This window comes from Myiozetetes cayanensis, unplaced genomic scaffold (assembly GCF_022539395.1).
Source record: "Myiozetetes cayanensis isolate MyiCay16 unplaced genomic scaffold, myiCay2020 scf2-11, whole genome shotgun sequence".
In the NCBI taxonomy this organism is placed as follows: Eukaryota; Metazoa; Chordata; class Aves; order Passeriformes; family Tyrannidae; genus Myiozetetes; species Myiozetetes cayanensis.
In genome coordinates, this window is record NW_026087411.1 from 91,585,635 (window position 1) to 91,590,803 (window position 5,169).

Here is a 5,169-nt window from a genome sequence, read left to right on the forward strand (position 1 = left end):
CACCGTGTTATTAGATATGCTGAAAACTGTACTGTATCTGGTTTCAAACGCAGAGTCCATCTTCTGAGAGGGCAGCAGTTTGTTTGGAGCAGACACAGAACAACCTGCAATCCCATGCCACTCATGTGGGTGGGCTTTTAGAGCAAGGCTGGCCTGATGCTCGTCAAACTGAGCAGAAAGACAGAAAGAAATTCTCCTGTCATGATGTAGTGCCAGACAGAAAAACTACAGCCAGCAGAGCTAAGTAACCTCGGCACAGCAACCTGGTAATGCAGCTGCACAGCTTCCAGTACCTAACCAGCTACCTTGCTTTATTAGAGACATACCCAGATTTTGGTGAGCTTGGGGTTCAGGTTGCAGGAATGCCTGACAAGTTAGTCAGTCATTCTGCAAACATGACTCAATCAAGGCAAAAGAGGGGAGGTCAGCCTCAGAACTAAGGAACAAAGCAGCCATCCTAAGCTACTAGTTTTGCTGCCTATTATTCTATATGTAAAAACAACTTGGAAAGGCTGTAGGTGCTGTGGACACTGCACTGTGCACTCTCCAGCTAACTGGGGGATAGGTGAATGTGAGTGAAGAAAGCAAGCAGGGCAAGGGACATGACATGGGGAACAATGCTGCTGTCATCACTTCTAGAAAATTCATCTGTTGGCATGTGAGGACCTTAGCTGCAGAGGATTTTTAGAGAACAGGGTGTTGTCTTGCGCCACTGGATTACATGACTGGAGTTACAGGTGTCCTGATATGAATCTGTGCTGCAAAGTGGCTACCACAGCTAGAACCGGGAGAAAATACAGGAAGGGTTCATAAGCCTTTTGTAGAGGGAAGCAAACGTGGGAGTGAATTCCTTCCTGTGGGGATATTGTGCTTGTCAGACACGAGCTCAGAAGACTGAGAAACTCAGTTGGGCCCCCAGCTCCTGGGGTAGATACAATAGCAAGAACAGACAAAACTTACAAGAAAGCAGAGGTGTTTTTTTTCAAGCCAGTCTTGAGAAAGAGACAGCTTAGAAGTGCACTAATGTGATAGATGGACATTGAATGAGAAAAGTTCATGTTGGCCATAATGCTGACAAAGAAAGAGGCAATAATTATCACCTGATCAGTACTGTCAGGGACTGCCCATGTGGGTGGAACATATCTGTCCGGATCTGGCTTGTTTCCAGTTCCCATAAGGCAGAAGCGCAGCTGGCCTTCACAAGTTTTGCTGAGTAACTACAGAAATAGTTGCTGGGAACTGCTGTGAAGGCCAAGGAGAAAATGGTTGCAAAGAGGATACTGGAGCAGCTTTTGTTCGGTTGTAGTAGATGAGGCCAGTGGCATGTGAGGAATTCCAGGGTGTGACAGAAGCAATCTCAGGAAGCTATGCCAGACTGCCAAACCTAGGCTTATAGCTGGGATTCCTCTCTCCTAAAGCAACACAGATAGCACCTGGAATCAAAAAGATAATCAAGCATAATCTGGCATTCCCCAGACTGATCTTGTGTCACTGTTAACATTTCCACCAATCCCTTGGATACTGAGCCCAGTAGCTATGATTTCTCAGGAGTAAAGCAAGCTATGCCCTGTTGCAAAGTAAGCAACTAGAACAAAAACTCGGTTTCTCCCACACAATAGGAGTTGCCCAGGCTGTGGGAAAGTTCCTCTCATTCTTGAAAGTGTGGCAGACCAAACTAGCTAAAGTTTTATAATTCTACCTGAACACTTGAATCTGTGAGATAATGTAGTCTATAGAAAGGGGAACACATATAGGATCTCCCCAGCAGCTGATTATACCAGAAACAGTGGTTCTGAAGTTAGGGCATGATTAACTGATAGGAATTTATTTTGGAATTACCTGCAGCTGAGGATGAATTCAGTAGATATTATACTCCACCTGACCATGGAGAAAAGCAGCACGTGCTGTCAGAGGTACCAGAAATGAATCAGTTCCTACAACACAAAAATTAGAATGCATATTGCAACGAGAGAGTGGGAACAAGGAAAACAATAATCATAGTGAAATACCAAGTTTCTGTTGTGAAGCAGATGGACATGAAAGAAAACTCATTTAGCAATTACATATTGTTTAAATTAGGGAGCCCTGGTGGTCTAGTGGTTAAGGGCGTGGCGCTGTCACCGCCGAGGCCCGGGTTCGATTCCCGGTCAGGGCCACTCCCGGGCAGGTGGGGCTCGTTAGCCCTTAAAGGCAACCCATCTACGTCCTGAGGACCTCGCTGCCACCGTCCAAGCTTGCTTGGCCCCAGCAGATGAACCTTAGGATTAAAGGGTGGGCTCAGTTCCGCGCACACTGTGTCTCACCTAAAAAATCCAATGCGCAGGCTGGAAGGTGGAAAGACCTTCCCCGGATCTTCGCTCGCGAAGACTGGCCATTATTCTTTAAATTACAACAGGTAAAATTATAGAATACCAAGGAAGAGAAAAGGAAGTGTCAATCCACAGGATGGGATTTTGCATGCATGTGATGTTCGTGCCAGAGAGAACTGCAAAATTAAATGTATTTGCACCAGATGCAAAACCAAGATGAGAAATGGTATGTCAGATCAAGAAACAAAATGGGTGAATGCACTAGGCTTTGAAAACTAGCGAAATAAGAAAGCAGAATGGCCATAAATTAAAGTAATTTTTAAATTATATCATAATACTGTCACTAAGAGATTGTATTAGTTAAGTAGATGACCCATAAAAAGCATTCCAACTAAAATTTTAGATAATCCATAGAAGGCAGTGATTTCAGCGAAAGCATGTGAGTTTATGATCTCACTGAAAAGAACAAACAAACAAAAAAAGCCACACAAAGCCGAAACCAAAAATCCACCAATATATATGGTTTATACAATCAGTAAGATCACAGAATCACAGAATCACAGACTATTCTGAGTTGGAAGGGACCCACAAGGATCTTCAAGTCCAAATCTAAAGTGAATGGCCCATATGGGGATCAAACCCACGTTTTGCAAAGTGTCCGATGTGTTAAGAGAAAAAACTTAAAGAGATCAATAAAGTGAATAAAAGGTAGGCTTCACTGCCAAAGCATTAGAGCTTGAGCTTTAATAAAGAGCTGCCAAGAAATAAAGTAAATATGTATTTGCATACACTCAAGCATCCAAACAGATGATTAAAAAGAGCTCAGGTCCCAAACCTTTCACCTGGAGCTATGTTCTTCACATGGAAGGAAAAGATACATTCATAGCAGTTGATGCTAAAACACTGCCTTGCAGAAAGAGAGGGGAAAAAAAAGAGCTTTCAAGGGATTATTGACAGCATTCTGTTCCAGAGTAAGTCATTCAACTACCAGGCTACCAGCTGAGAACACTGCTTGGGAGATAAAGTGGAGGAACATTAGTTTCCTCGAGAAGAGGGACTGACAGGCCTGGAAGAGATATTTACTCTATGTGATACGAGTCGGTGGACGTGAATTTCATGTGGCAGAGCCTCTGAGTCCCCAGCTGCATCTCTCAGCAGCAAAGCTAGAAGAACTACAGTACCTGCTACTGACTTCTTATCTAGAGCAGTCCAGAATTCAGAAATATGGTAACTGAACAAAAATATGAGATCACCAGCTGGTTCTAATCTCAAGGGCCAGTTTTGAGAAAAGAATTAAAGAGAAACAAAGGATAAACAAAACCAACCAAGGATTTAAAAGTACTTCCATCTACAAATACATCCATCTTTCTTTCAAAGAGCCAGACCACAGGGCAGAAGCTTTCACTTTTGGATACTGAATGGTGAAGATATCGTATACCAAATGATGTTTAATATAGGGGTAGCCAACTTGAGGATACATCAGGGCAACCTGGGAACAAAAGTTTGTCTCCAGAAAATGAGCAGCACCCCCAGTGCATTTTTCCACAGGAAGAATCTTTCTTCTCATTACAAATGATGTGCCTATTTGTAGTGAGTTTATGCTCCACATTTGGGAGATAATCATATTGCTTCATCCTACTGCTTAAGTTGATCAAATAGTAAGGCTGAACTGGAAGATAAAATTGTTACTTTTAATTTTACAGAATGTTTTTTTTGGGGTGGGGGAGGGGGAAGAGAGGCTAAACTGGAGAAATATTCCTTAAGGAGTATCAGCAGCACCTTGGTATAAGACTTGTAGTCCAAACGTGCTTGTTCCTTGGTTCCTGTGGTGCTGCACGATGAAACACTGCAGTAATGAAAGTGGGGCCAAAGAAGGATGAGAAGCATGCAAAGACAAACACCTGCAGTGGAGGAGAGGCAGGAGAGCTCCCACCAGCAGGGAGAAACTTTCAGTGTCAGGGAAAATCATGAAGGCAAGGTCAAAGCAGCCATAGAAGATAGTGCAATATAGGCTGTTGGCAGGACAGGTAACTCAGCTCATGTACAGGTTCACTGACTGCACCTGAGGTTGTCATTGCTGAAAGCTGACACCAAAGAGCAGAAGAAAGACTGATGGGAGCACTGACAAAAGCACCTTCTTCGTGTGGTGGTATAAAAATACAAGAAAGGAGCCTGACTGCTCTGTGACAGGTGACATCCACGTGTTCCTGGTGCCAGCCCCTGTCCTTCAGCAGAGCTGAGCAGCCAGACACCAGAGGGCAACCCCTGCAGCAACAGCTGCTTTCCTCAGTGCTGCTCTGCGGGGTTTGCACAACCCTCTCCAGAGCAGGAGCCTGAATGCAAGAGGATTTTCACAGCTCCAGGGCTTTTTCCAGTCCTTGATCTCCATGTAGATGGCTGCTGAAGAACTCCTGACACCTATCTGTGGTTATGGTCTGCCAGACTGTTCTTCCAAATAAGAGCATGCAGATTATATTGAATTGATTTAACTTGTAAGCTCATGCACATTGGTAATATATGTAATTTCTTTTAAAAATTCATAATCCTTTTCCTAAATGGTCAACACAAAGTACTTCTAAGGAAAATAGAAGAAATCTTCCTAATCCTTGCTAGTTGAAGATTTTCGAAAGTCATAAAATACAAGGCTTAATATCTCTTTTTAAATGTATTTCTCAGTGTATTATAACATATTTCAGATGTTATACTGATTAAGTAGCAGATCTTCAAATATTATTTCTTTCCTATGTTTTTTATTTTGTCTAGTGTTAAGCCTTCATGACATACTAGAGCAACACTAGTAGTAATGCTGTAGCATAAGAGTCTAAAAAAATAAGTGCAAGGCTTGTAGGGAGAAGGAAAT

The 5,169-nt window shown here is 42.9% G+C and overlaps 1 non-coding gene across 1 annotated transcript; it reads left to right on the forward strand.

Moving 5' to 3' along the window:
- Window positions 1-2,082: 2,082 nt before the first annotated feature.
- Window positions 2,083-2,155, forward strand: TRNAD-GUC (transfer RNA aspartic acid (anticodon GUC)). Its single transcript has one exon. It is a non-coding gene; the product is annotated as a tRNA-Asp (tRNA).
- The last annotated feature ends 3,014 nt before the right edge of the window (window positions 2,156-5,169 follow it).